The sequence below is a fragment of the Opisthocomus hoazin genome, chromosome 1 (genome assembly GCF_030867145.1).
Source record: "Opisthocomus hoazin isolate bOpiHoa1 chromosome 1, bOpiHoa1.hap1, whole genome shotgun sequence".
Taxonomy (NCBI): domain Eukaryota; kingdom Metazoa; phylum Chordata; class Aves; order Opisthocomiformes; family Opisthocomidae; genus Opisthocomus; species Opisthocomus hoazin.
The window spans coordinates 122,596,689-122,618,072 of NC_134414.1; the positions used below are offsets into that span (position 1 = coordinate 122,596,689).

General features: G+C 43.4%; 1 protein-coding gene across 1 annotated transcript in view; it reads left to right on the forward strand.

The window, feature by feature from the left end:
• Positions 1-21,384, forward strand: part of PDZK1 (PDZ domain containing 1) — a 206,388-nt gene that overhangs the window by 172,734 nt on the left and 12,270 nt on the right. The gene's annotated exons all lie outside the window — the stretch shown is intronic.

The window sequence follows — 21,384 nt, forward strand, 5'->3', positions numbered from 1 at the left end:
TTTAAAATCCAGACCCACACATTTAACGGTCAGAACCTTCATGCAGCAGCACCATCACTGCAAGGCATTCGATGTTTCCACCTCGCCACCTCAAAGCCATGCGCCCCTGTGACAGCTCGCACGGGGAGACATGGTTTCTGCAGGTGGGAGTCCCTGCACCCCACGCAGGGCTGCCTGTCACCTCAGGAGGCCCAGAACTCTTACAACAAATACTTGCCAACCACACAGCAACCTACTCGGAAGCCTGCAGGCAGCCAATGCCTTTTCTGACGTGAGAGATGCTGCTTATGCCATGTTTTCCACATCCCCCGGTCAGTCTCCACTTTCAACTGTCCTTCTGAGCATGGGAAACCCCTGAAGCTGGGGTTATATTCTGGTAAGGCATTTGCAATCAATAATTGGAGCAATTCAAATGGCAATCTTAGAGGCTTTCCCATTTCTCCTCAAAGTTTTAACATGAGCTGCTGGACACCTGAGTTGTAAGAGTTACCTGAAGAAACATAGCAGCATGTGTCTGTGTGTCCGCATTCCCCGTGCAACTCGGTGGCCAGGCCCCGGGCTGGTTTTCTGCAGCCTGCTCACTGCTTGCGAAGAATTTTGCACCAGGTCTGGGAGCAGCCTGCAGACCCCGCTGAGGGGACGATTCAGCTTGACTGCTGCCCCTGTTGGTCCCGAGCAATGGTCCTCTCCTGCGAACTCCTCAAGTCCCTCCACTGGAAATGATGTTACAAAATAAAGGAAGACTTTGAATGCCCTGGGAGAAAGACAAATCATACCAAAAGCGTCAGCAAGTAGATATTCCCAAAGCTGTTCATTCTCAGAAACTGAAAAGTTTTGGGGGGAGAGGAGAGGTTGTGTCCTTGCTGTGTTCTTAGCCATCTTCCTTAACCACCTGAGGATGGCCACTGCAAATGATGCTGGGCTAATGGACTTTTGGTTTGACTTTATAGCCTCCTGGTATATTTATTCTCTGAAAGATACCCTAGCCCTGAAAACACATCCGTGAAGCCCTGTACTAGCACAGCAGAAGATTGTTAGGACTGCTAGTGACTGGAGGAGCTGTACCTCCACAGTGCAGGCTGCCCAGGGAGGTTGTCGAGTCTCCTTCTCTGGAGATATTCAAGACCTGCCTGGACGTGGTCCTGTGCAGCCTGCTGTAGGTGACCCTGCTTCGGCAGGAGGGTTGGACTAGATGACCCACAGAGGTCCCTTCCAAGCCCTCCCATTCTGTGATTCTGTGATTCTCTATTTTTCTGACATGTGCTGGCATCTGTGGAAGCCACAGGTGATTTGAAGCTGCAAAATTCAACCCATCCAGTTCATGAGCCAGTTTGTTTCAGTTCCAGACCTGTAACAGTGTAAAGCTTTCTCTACAAACTGGGAAACAGTGGGTAGATGGCTTTCCAAAAGGGAGAGAACTAGCCTAATAGAAGGAGCTCTCAAAACAATAGTGAATGAGCTACACTAAAGAACTGTAAAATCACAGTGGTCTGGTAACATATACCTAAAGGTAAACAGGTTTGAAGCTTCCTCCACAGCAGGACAGAGGTTTGTGGTGTCTGTGTGTTGCATTATCTCAGAATCACAGAATGGTAGGCATTGGAAGGGACCTCTGGGGGAGATCTGGTCCAATCCCCCAACTAAAGCAGGTTTCCCTAGAGCAGGTTGCACAGGATTGCATACAGGCGGGGTTTGAATATCTCTAGAGAAGGAGACTCCACAACCTCCCTGGGCAGGCTGTTCCAGTGCTCCGTCACCCTCAGAGGGAAGAAGTTCTTCCTCATGTTCACCTGGAACTTCCTATGCTTCGGTTTGTGCCCATTGCCCCTTGTCCTGTCGCTGGGCACCACTGAAAAGAGTTTGGCCCCATCCTCCTGACACCCACCCTTTAGATATTTATAAGATCCCCTCTCAGCCTTCTCTTCTTCAGACTGAACAAGCCCAGCTCCCTCTGCCTTTCCTCATAGGACAGATGCTCCAGTCCCCTCATCATCCTCGTAGCCCTCCGCTGGACTCTCTCCAGTAGATCTTCATCTTTCTTGAACTGGGGAGCCCAGAACCAGACACAGTACTCCAGATGGGGCCTCACCAGGGCAGAGTAGAGGGGGAGGAGAACCTCCCTTGACATGCTGGCCACACTCCTCTTAATGAACCCCAGGATACCATTGGTCTTCTTGGCAACCAGGCCAGACTGCTGGCTCATGGTCAACTTGTCATCCACCAGCACTCCCAGGTCCCTCTCCACAGAGCTGCTCTCCAGCAGGTCCACCCCAAGCCTGTATTGGTGCATGGGGTTGTTCCTCCCCAGGTGCAGGATCCTGCACTTGCCCTTGTTGAAGCTCATCAGGTTCCTCTGCGCCCAACTCTCCAGCCTGCCCAGGTCTCGCTGAAAGGCAGCACAGCCTTCCGGTGTATCAGCCACTCCTCCCAGTTTTGTTTCACCAGCAAACTTGCTGATGGTACACTCTATCTCTTCATCGAAGTCGTTGATGAAGAAGTTGAACAAGACTGTGCCCAGTACTGACCCCTGAGGGACAACACTAGGTACAGGCCTCCAGCTAGACTCAGCGCCGCCAGTTCTCAATCCACCTCACTGTCTGCTCATCTAGCCCACACTTCCTGAGCTTCCCTATGAGGATGTTATGGAAGACAGTGTCAAAAGCCTTGCTGAAGTCAAGGTAGACAACATCCACTGCAAGATATATCCACAAGATATTGATATTTAGAATACTACTAATATTAGCATTACAACAAAGCGGTTTGTTTCCCCAGGGAAAAAAAATAATCAACATGCCATACAGCAGATGAGTATTTTGTCTGACTTTTTATCTTTAGCAACTGTAATTTAAGAAAGCAGGTGGGCATCTCCTCTCCTCTCAAAAATATTTACCTTCTTAACACCAGCCCATCTAGAAAATAGCTTACTCCCATGAAGTTATTATATGACTTAAGTTGTACACCTCACATCTGTAGCTGCCTTGCAGCCAGCCTCTTCAGAAAGCTCTCTAACCCAGTGTTGGGAATGGAGAGTAGAAGCAAAGGATGAATGAGAGTAAGAATACCCTCATGGTAGTCTGTTCTCTTCCTTTCAGAAAGACAGAGGACATTTGCTTTACATTATCAGTGGCATGGGAAAAAAAAAAACTGGTCCGTGTACCTAACAGCTTGACTTTCCCAGGTATAAACCATCTGCAGCTCTCATCACTGTCAGCAAATATACGGGGGAAGCACTGCTGATAATGAAACATTTAAAACCTGACACTTCCAGGTTCAAATGTCCAGAGACAACTACAGAGACCAAGAAAGAGGATTTCTTTTTCAACTATAGCTAATTTCATCCTAATTGCAGTCCCTGGACCAACATGGCTGTGCTCAGCAACTTCTGCTCCTGGTCCTAGAGAATCCCCTTATCACCTGAGGGTCATTAACCCCAGGGGCTTTTCACTCAATCCTAATACTCCAGCAGCCAAATCTGTCTACAACAGAGATGTTCGTGACCATAGCTACTTTAATTCCTGCCTCTTGTGGACTACTGCACCTTGTTGCTGGTTTCCCAGGAAGAACCTGGGAAACAACAACCTATAAGTACAATTACTACCTTCAGAGCTGTGGATAGCCCAAGAAAAATACTCTCATACAAGTTTTCCAAGATGAACAGAAAAGAGATGGTTTATCGGTGGAGACTTAACTCTCAAGACTCTTCAGCAAGAACTGGTAAGTATCTCAGACTCCCTGGATGAAAGTTTCCTTCCCATCTTTCAGCCGGAATTGTTGGCCTCCTACTCCACAGCCAAATGTGACTGAATTGCACCATACTTCCTGAACTGCATACAAAGAAGCTGCAAATCTCACATAACACCCATTTTTAACAGAAATAACAGCAGAACTGATGTGTAGAAGAAATAAAACCCCAGGTGGTCCTTCCTCACCCAACAGTCAATCTTACACATAGCATCACTGACCACTTTATAGGCAGTGGGGTAGAGCCTCAGGACTACCAGACCTCTCTCCTTCAGCTGTTCCCCGCTCTGCCTCCTTCACCCCACAGAAGCTAACATTCTCTGAAAGCTACAGCTTCCTTCTCCCATGGAAAACCATGAACATCTGCAAGAAGTCCCAGGAACCTCCAACAGACTCAGCTGGAAGTCAGCTACTCCAGCCTCGAGGAGCTGCGTACTCAGCCCTCCTCAGACTCATCACACAGAAGTAGAATTTTTTGTTTTTTAACTTTTTCAGGAAGGGAAAACCTTGTCTCCTCTTCTGTGTTTGTAGAACAGCTAGATCAACACTTCCAAATATGAAATGCATAGTGTTATTGGATAGCAAAGGAGAAGGCTTAATAGTTTTCTTTTAGTGGCTTCCATTTATGTGATTTTTACATCAAGTGGAACAAACCAGCTGTATAACAAAGCATACCTGAAACAGAAACCCCTGCCTACACTGGAAAAACTACACATCCCACCTCTCAAATGCAAACTGAAGTCATGATAGCAGTGTCAGGATGGCATTTATCACTGCCTACAATCTTTTGGCGCAGAGCAATCAAAGGAGATGCTTCTGCTCTACCTGTTTCCTTCCTCACCACACAGCCTTGTTTGCTGTCATAAACTCCCTTTCTTATGAGCCAGGTTAACACCTAGAGTTCTGTGTCACTTAGTGGTTTCGAAAATTTCTCCACTGTGGTTTCCAGCCAAACTTCTCACCTCTTTTCTTATCTGTGCTGCAGCTGGTCAGAGCAGCACTTCTGGCAGTTTTTATGCTCGATGCAAGGGAGCATGATGCAGAAAGGTAGAGTTGCCAAGGGAAGCCCAGTCCTACGGCATGTCCTCATTCAAGCTTATGTGGCCTGAACTGCATGCCGTTTTTGTTGGCCAGTGGTCTGCAGGTGGAAAATGTGACTTGAAGTCAGGTCAGCTCCCACAGACGTTGATGCCATCACGCAGTTGTGGGCATTGCTGGTAAAAGTTCTTCTTCACCTTCTCATCTTCCCAGGGTGGCTTAAAACACAGCACAGAGGAGCAGCTCCCGAGGCCAGGGTGGCAGAGCAATGCCTGCTCCAGGCTGGGAGAACACACACATCAGGGCTTTTAGCTCCTCATTCATAAGGTGCTGTGTGAAAAGCTGAGACAAGGCGCTACAAAACAAGTGGGAGAAAGGGAAATCAGATGCAGAGAAAGTCAGCTAGCACGGAGAGTGCAGGAAGCAGCAGAAGCCGACTCTGGCAGCCTCCCGCTCCCTGCCAGAAGGCCTTTGCTGCACGCATTCACGCCGCAGACCACAGCCTTCTGCCCAGCTCCTGCCCTCGGGCGCAGCTAAGGACCCACTTCAACAAAGTGCAAAACGTTCTGACTTGCTAAAAGTATCTGTGCTGTGGCTATGTGTGCGTGTTGCTACATCTATGTACATTTATAAAAATCGATGTGTAGAGACACAACATTACGCACACACTTTTAGAGCTGTTGCACTCAAGTGACAAGGTACCTGGGGATGCTCAGCTAACGAGGTTGCGTCACTGATTATATACCATTTTCTGTATCTCTGTCATTAAAGTGGACCCTTTTCTGTCAAGCAGCTGCCAGGGGCTGCTACTGCCCAAACGCCCAGCTTGCGCAGGCAGATACAGCACTCCCTCGCCCCCGGCTGCCACCCCACATACACCAGAAGGCAGCCATTAAAACTCAACCCACAGCAGGCGTCCAGCCCCATGGTGTGGCCCAGGCAGAGCCCCCCACCGCCCTCCTCCCCTCCCGAAGTGGGGACGCCTCCAGCCCTGGGGCCCAGACTCAAGCAGCTGCCTGCAAAATGCAGACAGGAGAGCAAAACTGTGCTGGCAGCGCTGCCTCACCAGTTTGCCTCACCTCTTCTCCTCCTCGGCTCCCTCCTTGGAGAGCCAAGAGCTGCATACCTCACAGCCCTCCTACACAGCAGGAGAAGTTATTTATTTGGCCTGCTTGCTAAGTCTCCATCCCCAGAAATCTGGGTTGCACTTTGCTTCTACATGGTTTAATGTCAGAGCTAGTTTATGACTTCCGCAATGATAAAGAGCCTCTGGCTAAAGGAATTCAAAAAACACATCCAAAGGGATACACTGAGGCACCTTTGAACTATACAGGCTTCCAACAAGCCCCTTTGAACAGGATGATTTTCCCAAGTGAGGCAACGCATCATGTAAAAGAAGGCAAGTTATGGACACCGAGTGCAGCTTACATTGGAGTCCCTGCAACTGAACAACGAAGAAAACAACCTCATTCAAAGTCCAGATTCCATACTTTAGAGTCCAGCACCTCTACTCAACCAAGCTTACATGCCTGAGTTACAAAACTTCTCCAGGCTAGTTTTAACACAGTTAATGAGCGCATAAGGAACAGTGATCTCATTATGCCCATAAGGGATCCTGGCTGAATGCATACTTGGACAGTTAGCTTGAAAAATCAGTTTTTCACTGAAAAAGACATTTTCATCTGGATGTTTTGGACTAACGATCTGTATTTCTTCACAGGCTCTAGAAATACGTACTTCACTATCAACTCAAACTTGTCTTTTTCCTCTTCACACAGGGCAGTTCAGAGATGGCTACCAAAAGGACTTATGGTCTTTCCTGTGAAATAGGCTGATGGCATTGAACAAGAAATGGGCACTACAAGTTTCTGATTAGCTCCTGAAGGAAAATCCAGCTCTGGCCACACCGTTGTCAAAGACAGGGAGAGGTCATCCTGACTTGAGAAAGAGAATTTTATTTTGGAAAATTTACATTTTCTTATTATTGAAGGGCACTTACCTTACAGAATGCCTACAGTCTTGACTATGTGTCCTCTGTAACAGTGTGTACCCCTATAACAATTGTTGTCCTTAACAGACAGAATATAGAGAGATTTCAGAGACTGGAGTTTCACTGTGTTCACGTCCCTTCCCAGTTACCATGGATATACGCTCATGCTCCATTCCTCAACACAAGATGTCTGCCTGGCATCTTATGACTTACAGTCCTGCTGCAAGCACCTTGTATTTATGACCTTTCAGCTCAAGCACTCAGTTTCACAGTAGTTACAAAGCAAACTATTTGGAAACAGCTTCTATGCTTATACATAGCATAGAATATTGAACTTTGAAGAGCTAAAAATCTCTTTCAGCCCAAGAGATGTGCCTCTTCAAAATTCCTACTTCATCTTGTAGTGCCTTGCAAAAATAAAAACATTATACTCCTTAGTCTCTTTTCAGCTATTCCTTGTAGTTGCCAGGAGGTGGAAACATAGCTACACCAACCTACAGGAGAAGCATCATATTGATATGCAATTGTACAGCATGCTGCCTGCCGAAGAATAGCGCTAAAAATATCTGCAGTCTGAACTGTCTCAGTGGAACCCAAAACACAGCATCATACGACGTTCTTCCTGAGCCCCCCTGCCTCCCCCGTCCCCCATCTATACTGCTTGTTACTGCTTCGCAGCATCAAGGGTGCCCTTTAAGCAGCTGGTTCAGTCAGATGCGACATACACGTTTATTTCAACAAGAACCCAAAATCAGGCTGCCTTTGATGGAAAGGCTCACAAAGCAGCAGCAGTTGCAGCCCTTCAGAGCTGATAAACAATCGGATACCTGGCAAAGCGACGAGGAGATAAATGATCACTTATTTATTTAGAAGACACGTGTCTGTTTTGACATTCAAAAACATTGCACACATGTCCAAGTATGACAAACATGGCAGAGGTCAGAACCACTCATCAGACAAGCTTTAGTAACCACAGAAAGAGTTCCCAAACATACCAACACATACAGATGTAACCATCTTTCCTTTGTCATTTGGTACCAAATTTAAAGTCCTACGAGAGAACCCATGACACAAAAGGCAAAGTTACATAAATACTCGGGGAGAGGGACACAACACTTTTAAAAGGTTACAGACAAAACAGCCTTTCAAAACATCCCATAGCTAGGGTAAAACATGGTGCCTGTTTCTATTTGGAGAACAGTGGGTTTGACACTGACTTCATTTCTGCTTCCTGTGCATCCCTCTACTTGAGCTCACACTACTCAGAGCTGAAGAAGGGTCTCAGAGCAAACTGAAGAGCACAGAGGATAGACTAGAAATCTGTCAGAAGACGTTTCAGAGGAGAGAGGAACTCAGGAAATCCTTCTTTGCCTAGGCGGCTGTAGCAGAAAGGGAAAACATCCCCACATGGAAGGCAGGTCCCAGAAAGGACAGCTGGAAAGAAACCACCTCTTCATTTCAAAGAGCATGACACTGAGAAATCTGTTGCCTGAATGAAGGCAAAATCTGGAAGAACTGACATCAGGTACGAGAGAATTTCAATCCTAGGGCTAGAAAAGGCATGAAGAAATTCTTCTTCTCTGCCTAGGATGTAGATGGGGTTAACAGGTAAAGTGAATAATCCCAATGAACCAGCACCAGGAAGTCCAGAAATAAATTCCTCAAACCTTGAAGTGTGCCATGAAACACAACGTGAATCCCAGACTTTCACCACGCGCAATGAAATGAAGGTGTTCTTGCAGCATCTCGGGAATATTATCCTGTTTAAGCAAAGCAGCTCAGACTTCACAAACAGTGTCTTCATGGTACCAGTCCTTAGGTGGAAACAAAGATGAAAACATACACATACCAATTAAAAAAAGAAAGGAAAAAAAAAATGTACTGGTGTTCAAGAGCAAAATGTACCAATCCAAAGTAATAAAACACAAGCGTACTCAAAAAGTGACTAATGCAACACCATGTCTCAGAGGTTATATTGAGGGGTCTTCTGGCCAAGAAGAGAGACTTTCACACATCTAAATCAGCTGCCTGAGCTCAGGCTCAGTGTTTAATGTGCAGGATACCTTATGTCACATTAGCACAGAACTACATACTCCCACAAGGCCACAAAGGAGGCATCTGAAGTCCATAAAACAATGGTCCTGTGCTCATTCAGTGCACTCTGTTTTGGCACGACCAGGAATTGGACACTGAGCCAGGTGACTTCTGCGGATGTTGGCCTGAATCCAGCTCAGCTGCGCCTTCTGCAAAACCGCTCAAAACCAAAACCGACACTAGTTAGTTGGGATCATTTCACCTTCCTGCGTGGGGAGTTTTAGTCCGCTAACCTCTATGGAATTACTACAGTGGGAAAGACAGAGTCATTAAACTCAAAGGCCATGCCAGAAATCCACCTGTGAGTCTTGTGATTTTATAAAATCAACCATAAGCTCTATCTTCAGAAAAAAAAGGTTTAGAGAGAGAGAGAGACAGAGATAGATAAATATCTTCTTACCGTTAACATAGACAATTATCCAGGATATCATGATCACAGCCCACATCTTCTCCAGCTCAGAATCCACCCTCAGAGCTTTGTTCTGTTCCAGGTCACCCTCTGTGCTCTCTGTGGTATTGACAATGCTCACACCTGATATAACAATGACCAACATGCAAATAAAAGCCTCCAGAACTGCATCTATCCTTACCTAAAACTTAATGGCAAAAAAAGTGACTGAAGTTGTAAGGTTTTTTTACTGTATTTTTAGTCAAAACATGTTGAAGAAAACTTTAAGAAGGCAAAAGATTAATATAATCCCTACATCTTAACAAAGCTGGGAGAACATCTTGGAAGGAATATGAGCTGGTTTCTCAGGCTGCCCCTGATCAGAACCAACCTACGAAGCCGTAGTAGCTCCCCACCCCCACAACCACCAGATGAGAACCTTGGCTAGTTAGGCCAAATAGACACTCCCTTCTGCTGAAGGCCTGGAGCTGAAGTCACTTGGCACAAGCAGAGGACACCATACCACACAATCAGTTAGGACCTGTATAGAAATGATTGCACAGAGGCACTGACACTGTTTGTTTCAGCCCTCCCAGTCTTTCTGTGCAGTGTTTTTACTTTTCTAAGTAATGAAGCAAGAGAAAAAAAATTCACCTCAGTAAGAACCAAATAATTCTTAGTGGTGTCTGCCATACCTGAAGTCCCGCTACCTCTAAGCACGAATCCTTCCTGCGGTCTACATACACTACAATGAATTCAAGGGGCTTGAAGGCTAGACTGCTTGCGTACACAAAGGTCTCCATTTAAGGAAATACATAGAACTCCATTTTAGCAAAGATAACTTTACTGCCTGTGAATGTAGCTATGGCTACAAACCTGGACCAGATGCTAGGTGAACTGGGGCAGACCTACATCTAACCCAAGACTAACACGTTTCCACCCAATTCCTTTCAGCTCTGGCAACGGTGCTCGGAGTAGAAATCCCATGGGAAACTACTCCCGTTAACTCAGAGAGATCCACAGCCAATCTAAAACAAATCCCCAACATTTTTCCCACGCCAGTCTTGCATTTAGCACACATAGACGAAGAGATGGAGGAGTATGAAACCTATTCCATGACACAGTGTGTCAGCAACCATTTTTAGTTTCACACCCTAGGAGGAGAACACAAACACAGTTTTTCACACGCAGAAATTTCACTTTAGAGACAATCACATGATCTCCTAGCTCCCTCTGCAAGAAGGCTCCTGGACACACAGAGCTTACCTGTTACATTCACTCTAACAAAGTGGCCCACAGCGGTGAGGAGCGTATTCTTTATTTCGGCCCTGCACTGATAGCGGCCACTGTCTGACTGGTTGACTTTCTGAATTTTCAGCAGCAGAGAGGACGTGACTATTGCCTTGGGGTCTGAGTTTTGTGAGAGGCGCAAGCTTTCCACCTCTATTCCAAACCCAGTCTCGTTTTGTTTCTTCGCTTGTTTATACCAGTGAGCCTCTAATTGTGACGACTGATCCTGTTGATGACCGATGAGGCAATTCAAACTCAGGCTCTCTCCTTCTTCCAAGTATTTCGTGGTAGATGAGTAAATGATTTCCAGCATACTGTGTTCTGTGGTGGAAGAAAGCAGACATCAACTGAACTCACCTTTGTGCCAGGCCAACTCCCCACCCCCCCCATACTTCTCCATTTGTATATGCACTGTGAAAGCAGGGGCTGTCTTCTGCTCCAGATGCGCACAGAGCACCTAGGATAACAGGTACCACAATAAAACCAATATTTTTTCCCTGGCGAAAGAAAAAAAAAAATCTCTGTTTCCTATCATAGATCTTGCAGCAAAGGCATTATGCAAACAGAACATTCTCTATAAGCTTTGCTGTTTTCATAAAAATGGAAGATGAGAAAAGCGTCCTTTCTTCAAAAAAGAAAGTGAAAGCATCAAGGGAGAGCGATATTTGGGTGGGTTGTTTGTTTTTTTCTCTTCAACTTGAAAGTTTTTGCTTTCAGCAAATACTGAACTGTTCCATGGAAAGATAATATAAAAATACTGATGGGCTCAACATATTGCTCTTTTGGGATCAGATTTCACCTCCTAGCTCCCTGCGCAAAATTCAGCATGGAGAAATCAAAAGGCTGAAAAACCTCATGCAGAGCATTGCCCGCTGGAAGCTTATTGCAATGGATATTCTCTCTGTCCCACAACCCAGGCAGCATCTATCAGCCACATTAAGTAACTCCTAAACAGGATCTTAAAAATGCCAACAGCATGCCTGTCCTTGCCAGGACTGCTCCTTACCTGATACCAGCATTGCCAGAGCTGCCATGTGGAACACCAGAACAGGGTTGCTGCCTCCAGCCCTAGCGAGGAACCCTGCCATCAGAGCCATCTTCTGCGTGAAAAAAAGGAAAGAGAAGAAAATAAATCACAGGCAGTTATCCGTGAGTTCTTCTCACGGTAGAAAGGAGAGCTAGGTTCACTTAGCTTGGTATTGCTAGCCTGTTCTAGCACTTACTGAGCAGTCAAAAGTGCACAGCCCTTCCCCTGAAGTGATGAGCTTGTCAATGACGAAGTAACCCTCTGCATTTAAATAAGACAGAGACATGAAAGCATATAGCTCCTGTAAAAAAAAAAAAAGCAAACAACAAACCAACAAGACCACACACATACGATCTGTCTGTAAGCTCAAGCTGCAGGAAATCGGCTCAGAGGGCACTCGCTAAAACAGCTGAAAGTTAGGACTCTAGATCACAATCACACCATTACTGCTGCAGTCCACAGTGACTTGAACAACTGTCAACAGATTTCCAACAGCTAGCAAAATTCCTGTGTAATGGTTTCTCCTCCTCAGGAGGGCACCTGCATAAAATTATTTGGCTAGCACGGGCAAGAGCCTGGCTCCCAGCAAACTGTCTCAGGACATTAAAATGAACATATGGAACAACAAGTTACTGGCATCTCTTTTTCAATGATGAAAAAAAAAATCAATTCTTGTTATTAATGTTACCGTATTTGTACTCTTAGTAGGACAATTTTGATGTGGGCATGTGGAAAGAAAAAGAGAAATTGTGAAGAAAAAAAAAATAACACTTACCACAATATCCTCCTGTTTCAGACTAGTGTTAAGAGGCACGAGAGCTTCTTTCTTTACCTCAAAATATAGATTTCCTTTTTCTCTAGAAAAATAAAGCTGTCTTTTAGAAATGCCTCTAAGTGCCAGACCAGCAAGTGGAGCTTGGCATGCTGCTGGGAAGGAAAAAAGTGAGAGTGGTTTGCTTGGCCTCCACTTTCCAAACGGGTTGGTGCCTTGAAAGAGTCTGAGGTTAAATGAGCAACCAAAAATCAAAGCTTTGGTTTCATTTGCTTGGGGTTTCATTTTTTTCCCTCTCTCCTACCACCTTAGATCAAGACATGGAAGAAAGCCATGGCAGAAAGCCATGGCAGAGCTTCTGGTTGTTCCACATTGTCCTGTGCTTGTAATCTGTGTATTTGTGTGAGTTAAATCAGTCCTTCTGAGTATGCTCTGATCTCGTTGGTAAGGGAGGACAGCAAAATGGTGGGAGTGAAAATGACAATGAAGCATTTATCAGCACTTTTCTGCAAAGAAATCCTGTTTAGGCTGTGCTTGCAAGAAATTGAATGTCTGGTTGGTTTCTGTGTTATTTTAGCTACAATATCTTTCCTTCACTTATTTTTATCATTCAGCTCTTTATTGGCTTCCTAAAAGACTCCTCATAAACTTTCTGGTGTCAAGCTTTCAGTTATGGGTCAGCTAACCAGGACCAGGAGATTTTATTGGCTTTTACTAGCTAAGGCCATCTTAGGTAACATTTCTTGTCTTGGATGACCCAGTGATTTTCGGACACTTGAAAGACTCAGAAGAGGTTTCACTTTCAGAGTGCACACAAGAAGTGCGAGTTCAGTTGCTCATCTAACAGCTTTTGAGATGCATAGACCATGGTGGTTAATGTAAGGAGAATAAGCAGAGCTGCCCGTTCACAGCCTCTGCAACTCATTAAAGCAATCAAAACCCTTGCTAGTAGCAGAAAGTAGTTCAGTGTCCCAGACACATTTACTGAAAATGTGTGTTCTCTGTGCAGCAAAGCCATTATTTTCCAGAGTAGCTTCCAAACTTCCTTAAAAAGATGCCACACCCGTGAAAGGTGCTGATGTCAGAGCTCAGGCACAAACATCAGCAATTCCAAAGCATGCACAAATCAGAAAGCAAAGCAAGAATTTTTTTTTTTTTCTTCTCCTTCCACTTTCTCTCATAGCTCAGGCCAATCCCAAAGAAATTGCTTCTCTTGCAGAGCAAGCAACATCTTCTTTGAAGTCCATTCAGCATCAGGTCTGTCGGTGGAGTGTAATCCTAGTTACCCACCTTTTGCCGTGGAGCCTGTGGATACATATTCACAAGCAAACAAGACTGAATGTATCTCTGAGGTTTCTCCTCAGAAGCAGGGCAGTGAAGAGCGATTTTATTTGAGAAAGGCTTAGGGAGGCTTTAAGCCAGCACTCTGAGCTGTGCCTACATTCTCAACAGGCATCTGAGCTGCGTAACGTAGAAAAATATGGAGGGTGCAAAGGAACACCCCCTTAGCACACCCACTGTGTTACTCCAAACAGAGCTTAAAAGAGGAAAAAATTCCCTATTTCAAACGTGGAAAAAAAAAAAAGCAAGTAGCAAAGTTCTACTTGCTGAGTAAATCTGAATAAGTGCCCATTTGTTTTAAGGCAAGTGAGATCTCAGATGTCTCAGAGTTAGTAAATCCATCAGATTCAATACAACAGTTAACAAATTTTCATTACAACATTGCAAGGCAAGGATATATCAGGGCTAGGAAAAACATAGATCATAAGATCAGACAATGCATTCTCCGATGCCCTCATGTATCCTACTTGTTTCCTGCTTTAGGAACCTACCTCCTCATGAAAGGGAAAAAAAAAGACGCTTTCATCTCTTGCATGTGTTTATGTTAAATCAAAAGATAAAACCAGTGATAGATTTTAGCTATTGAAATCCTGATTTAAAAAATGGGCAACATGGGAGAAATACATACCCTGTAAAAAAATGTGTGCTGAGGCTGCTTTGGACTATCACCTTCAAGTCTACATGATAATGAAAGAAAAATTTCAAATAAAGCAGATTCCAGGATTTGTCTTGGTGATATGCAAATCATATTCAGATAGCAAGAGAGAAAGTAAAGTTTAGTTTCACCTAAACCTTCTGTCACAAGTGAAAAAGAGTACAGTCATGAGGAAGCACATATACAGAAGATATCCAAGCCAGATTAAGCACTTCACAGCAACTGATCTGTAACTAGATAACACCATATTCTCTACTTGCAATGGAGGTCCCAAAAATGCATTTCAGAGGACCTACCAAGTTTTCCGAGAAGCAAATCCTGACAGCTCCAGTTCTCAGCTCTGTATACAAGACGGTGGGAAAGCCTGGTGCTCATTAAATCTATGAAGGATGTATCCTCTAGGTGCTCTGGAACTGCTTTTTCACCACTTTGGATGCAAGTGCACCAGGAACAGGTATGACACAGCTGTGCATCAGACTCTGGATTTCTAATAGTCCTGCTTGTAATCTGTACTAGATACTTCTCTTTGCCCTGATCATATGGCAGGACTGCATTTTGGATGCATTGGTCTACAACTCAATGATGAGCAAAAGGCACCCTTTTACCCTCCTGCTTTAACTCAGTTTAAGACCTAGTTTACTGGGTTTGCTTTTGTAGAATACCACTTCATCATTATACATCTTACACAATGGCTTCTATCAATGATGAATGGGCTGTCGTTTTTGCTTTCTTATGTCTAGAATAAAAAAAAATAAAAATAAAAAACCAAAACATCAAAACCCAAGAGCTCTATACTGAATTAAAACATAAGGCTTTTTTCCATAGTGATCATTATTTTTATGAATCATGCCATGAAGCAATTTAGAAATAATTTTGAAGAGAACACAAAGAGCTTACAAATTTTGTACCTTAAGATATACATATTCTGTAAGTGTAAAGAGAGTAAGCCCAGGTACCATTTAGTGAAAAGATGCATCTTCTTTTTTCGCTTTTTAAAAATCAAAATAATAAAATCAATCATGTCAATCAAATAACACGCAGCAAGCAGCCCTTGAGAAATCAATGCTCTGCTGTTATCTAAGCTGATTAAATATGTAATTTCACAGTAATACAGTGAATCAACAGACTAATATAGTCAAGTGATCAAACCCTCAAACTAATAACAGATAATCACCACTCACAAAGTTAACCCTAGGAGAATTTAAGACGATGACAACATCCTTCAGTTTGAATTCCCTTGCTTAATATAAATGCCTACCTGATTTAAGTGTCCATTAACTACTTTCTTCTTTACACCTTACTGTCACTAAATACAATTACAGAGGGTTCTTATTCCATCATCATCTTCTTCAAAAGGACACAGTGGGCTTTAAAGAAGGTATGACAGTTCAATCACATAGCAGCATCTTAAAATCCAACCAATAACATAAGAGAATCTGATTCAGTGACAAGTTGTGGTTTAAGTGTAGGATATCATTAAAGGACTCTTTGGGGAATCTCTCATGTGCACAGACAAACGAAAACCAAGAGATAACCATACAACTGCACCCCGCAAAGGCGAAACAGAAAGCACAAGAAAGTAGAATAAACTACTTCTGCTTAACTTTTTGGGATCTTAACATTGGCTATATGGACTCAAATACTGTGGAGCTTGCTGCCACACACAGAAGTTCCATTCAGGCCTATGTTGGCTTCCCCAGTGACATAAATCCTCCAGCTCTTCTTCCTCTGGGTGACCTGCCCAAGGAAACAGCTTAATGTATCTTCAGCTATGTCTGTGGATAACAGAATTTTTCTTTTTCCTTCTCTGGTCTTTACATCTTGAGCAGGCTTGTCCCATTTGCTCCAGCTCTGAACCCAGTTCAGCATTTCAGAATCACTTATTTTTTAGGGCGAGGCATAGGCATGTCACTCAGGATGATCTTCAAGACAGGCGATAAGCTAAGACGTAGGTGGGTATTTGCTAGAAAGTTTGAGTGTCATCTTCCAGCCGAAACCAGGGACACAAGCTCTGCTATCACCAAAACCAATTTTACTCTTACAACAAAGCCAACCTTATTTCCATGTATGCATTTGGTGAAGATTTATTCTGTCCTTAGTACTTGGGCATGGATTTCTGGTAGCATTTGTTGCTTGTTTGGAAAGGATTTTAAATGAAGAAATATAAGCACATAACCAACTCTACTGGCTTTTAAACCACATTAAAATAATTTATTTTAATACTAATTTTTTTCCTCATATTAAAGTAATCTTTGGTTCAAATAGTGTCTAGATTTATATTCCTCCCAAAGCTTATAATAATGGTTTTCAATAGTTACACAAGAAAAGGGCTGCATTCTGCACTTCTGCAGTGCCAAGCATAGCAGTAGCCATTTCCTTTTTGTGATAACAGATAACAAGCCTTTCAAAGCCAGAAAGTGACAAGAACTAATAAAGAGTAGGCATTGCCCACCCCCAAGCTTCTATTAACCATTCTATAAGCATCATATGAGCCTCATCAGAGCAGAACACAATAGCTCTCCCAACACAAAAGTAAATATACAGTGACCAAGAGAATGGAAATTTCTACAAGAAGTTTGTATTTCTCTGCCTTCAAGGCTACATTCAGACTTTCCATTATGATCACTGATCTCAGAAAAAGAGCTAAATGAATGCTATTCAATCCTTCTTGTAGCAAGAGTGGATGCACCCAGTAAGAAATGTGAAGAAAAAGTTAGGTCCTTGGCATACAGAAAAGCATCAGAATAATTTTCCTGTATTCCATGAAGCAGCATCATTTATATTTGCTGAGGCTAACGCCCGTTACCCCTCCAGACATCTGTTCAGCCTGAGTTTAGGGTAATCAAATGTCAGAATGGTATCTTTACTGACAAAGTGAAATTAAATACTCGGTAATATAGAGGTTAATACAGAAATTAGGGACATTTCCTGGATGGATTACAGACTTGGGTGGGGATGGGATGAGACGGGACACAGGCAGCAGGAAGAGGAATGGAAGATCGGAAGAGAAAGAGATTCACACTTGCTGCTGTCAAAGCCTTAGGCCTGGATACCTCCTGTCTCACAGAGGTGTATTTTTGGAGAAAGAGTTTATATTTTCTATAGTGATTGTGCAAGTACCTCTTCCTCATGCTCCTTGAAGGAAATAGTGAAGTAGACACAGTACTTCTTATTTATACATTTCAAAAGCTTAAAAGGAACACACTCAACTGTCCAATTCAGAAATCCGTCTCCAGAGGGCACGAAATGCACGTGCAGCTGAGATCTAAGTACCTTGTTCTGTTCTTCCATAGATCAGAAAAAAACAGATTTATAAGAATACATACCCTAGGAAAAAGAAAGCTCCATGTGCTGAACGGAAAAAGCTGGACAAGCAGATTCATAACACCATTTTTTTGTGTCTCAGCATCTTGCATGTCCAAAGACTATTGAAGGATACGGCAATTAAAATGTAGAAGTGAAGAAACTCATGTCCAGAAAATGCCCAATAGAAGGAGCGGGAAAGAAAAGTCTTCCCACATGTTCCGTGTGCCAGAGGGAAGACGAGAATTCTAAAGGCGCTGCCATCTGAGCAGCGTTAATCAAACCGACTTCTGCTGCCGTTATCCAAACAGTCCTGCAGACAGCCCGATTGCTGTGCATGCATATGAATATATATACGTGGTGTGCACAGCCATTTACTATGAACAAGCACATAGCTCCAGCAAAAAGTCTACTTAGCTCATGTAATTCCTCATTTATAAGACATTCAAATTTTTGCTTCAACAGAAATTTGCAGGTTTTAACATTGATTTCCGTCTGACATGACATCAAAAGAAGCCGCAGATACACCTCACAGTTAACTCTGTAAAATTTATGCATCTAAAAGTCCAAATTCGTGATCAATACAGAATAATTGTTGAACAGCTGAAGAAGAAAGCATTGCTTATAGTTTATATTCTCCAGTAACAAGGTCACTAGAGAAGACAACTGAATAGTTAAAGCACAAAGAGCAAAGCCTGCGGGAAGAGGACTGCCACTGTAATTCCTTACTGACAGGTCCAAGGGATAACAAAAAACCTTTCTTTAGTGCAAACACAGAGACAGCAAGCGATTTTTTTTTTCCTCCCCCATTTTTTTAGGAAGACATAAGCCCAAAATGCTAGCAGAAGGGGTATTCTACCCTTCCTCTGCAAGTCTACTAACCAGCAAGATTGCAATGTTGTTCCTGTTCACTTCTCCTTTTTTTCCCCTGACTCTCTTTACCATATCAGGAGCATGTGGTCACCAGAAGAGAAAGAATTAATTACCACTCGGCTATGTGCAGGATGACTGATGAATATTCATTTGGTAGCTCACATGGACTTTGCCTTAAGACTAAGGACGACTTCAGTGAACCAAATATTCCTATTACCAAATCACATGATGCTTTATATAATACTTGCCAAACTAGAGGGGAAAAACCATCACTGTCAAAATATGGGGCAAAGGGAAAGGGCCGTACTGATTTTGAACAGCTTAAATAGAAGAACAAATAAAATATGCCTTTGTATCACTCTAGTGAAGAAGACCTTAAAACAGCCCAAGGCTCTGATTCACAATCCCTGTCAGACTTAGCTGTGGAAGGGAAGACTTAGCTGAAGAGGCTGCTGACCCCTCGGACGGGAAGAGTAGCTTCTTCAGGGAGCATCTCTCTGCCTGACAGAGGTTGTGAATCACAGCCTTCAGCCATCGCAGTCCACAGCCTTGCATCTTAATATAAACTGAAAGTGATGTTGCCTCTTGTTCACGCACTGGGTTGCGGTGGCTTCGACCAAGTGTACCACCTGTCTGGAACTCGGCTGCAGGGGTGTCATCTTCTGCTGGGAGTAAGTGACAGCTTTACAATTGCCCCAGCCGGAGTCAGCAGAGGACACGAATAAGCCTGTATTCTCCCAACATGCTGCACTTGAAAATGAATTTTCATTAACTAGTTTATTATGAATCCAAGAAAAGGATGGCACTGCAAGGAGACTAGTGAGTTTGTGGCCAGCAAGTACGCAGTAAGCAATACAGGTAGACAAGCACCATTTAGATATTCTCGTTTCCATTGATTTTTAAGGGATGTACACGCTCCCAGGCAAGAAAGTTCAGCTGTGATCGGTATAGTCACCATCATAAAGATGTAAGAAAGAGAATATTTTTACAGAAAATAGCCACATAAACTTTTTGTCAATAGAGCAGTGCTGGCAGTGATACATATCATTTGAGCACAACTTTATTTTCAGAACCAAACATATGAACTATATTTATCCATACTTAGGGTTGGACTCCTGGCACACCGCTTTAATAACAAAAGGCACTTTTCAGACGACTGGCCTTTGTAATGTTACAGTTGTGTCATAAACATTAAAAATCTACTTCACCAATCTTTCATTAACAGCTCTGTTTTGTACTGCTCTCATCCAGTGGAACAGCCATGAAAGCAGTTTCTTTACCATCTCTTAACACAACTTTTGTGAGTCATGACTTAAAAAACCAAAACAAAACCATTTATAAAAAAAAATAGAATTGATCCAGAGGCTAGCTACATTTTTTTTTTTCTCTCTCCTGCCCTTTTTTTTAAACTCAGACATAAATCTGTATAAACTCTTCAGATATAAGTTAACTAAGGGCCATCATCCTGGCACCAATGGGCAGACACTCTCCTCACGTCCGTGTCCAAAGCAGGGCCAGGAAGGGCCGTGGACCACACACCTCCTGGCAAAGAGCAAGGTGTTGGTAAAGAGCACTGCCTGAAGCTACACCCTGGCACAACACCAGCTGCCCCATGTTCGGCTCTCTCAGCTCCACAGCGCTCTGCAAGCACTGTGAGACTCTGCAACCAGCCACACGTACCCCCAGTTGCAGGCTACCAGAACAGGTGCCAGAGAGTTTTTATTTTAAATGCCAAGTAGGAAGAATACCATTACCTTTACTGCCATTTGCCAGCAGAGGACACATTCACCCCTCCTTGAGGTTAGGCAGCTCTTCAGGTTGTGATGAAGAATGTGTGGACAAGGAAGCTGAGGCCCTTTCTGTTGCTGCTATTTGCTCAAGTCAACTTCTTTGAAAGCCTTCCAGAGGATCAAGATAAGGTGCCTCAGACAGACAATACCGAAACATCTCTACAGTCAGTGCTTTTATTCCAGGTGGCCTGTGGGAAGAACTAGAAAGTGAAAAGTTTTCGCTTTGGGGGAAAGAGGTTAGGACTTAACAAAACCTGTGAATTTACTAAAGTCAGAGATCCTAGCAAGTACCAAAGTTAAGAACATCGGTGGTTCTCTCAGTTTACCAACATGCTGAGGAAACCATATGATCACTTACAACTACTAGAAAATGCTTATTTCTGATAATTTTTGGTAATACGGGTAAGTACCACAGAATTTTTTCTAACTAATATCAGAAAAGGTTTGGCAAAAAGAATGATTGAAAATATTTTGTAAATGTTAACCTACAGGAGAATGCAATGAGGATAGGAACAAAGGTCCTTATATCACTACAGCCACGCTATAGATGAAAAGGGACATACCTTGGAGAAAGCAGACCTCCCTAAGTCTAGTCGCTCTGCTAACAGAACCACACCACCTAAGTCACATTGGCCAGCTCCTGTAATATAAGAACACTGTGAATTCAGAGGTTTCCCAGGCTTTATCACTTCTTCCAAAGTGTTAAAAGGTAAAATCTCTTTTTTTTTTCTTTTAGTTAGGTTCCTCATTTTTGTAGCTACATGAGTATGCTTGAGAACACTCTGCCATAAGGCTCAAGAAGCAGAAGAGGAGATATTGCAAGCTGCCTTTACTTTGATCCATTCTCAAATAATTTTCATTCTACTGGTGGAAGGATAGGATAATTTTTGAATTTTTGGCCTCAAGGCCTTGTCAGCATTGGATGCATTAGTATTCCTTCCACACAATTTACACCTCAGCCCCATGGATGCAAAGATCAGCTCTAACACACGCAGGGTCCCGTTCTTGAGCACACATGGACATACATCCTCCTTGCATCTAGTCATCAGCATCCCATTCAACCTCCTGGCATGCCCATTCAG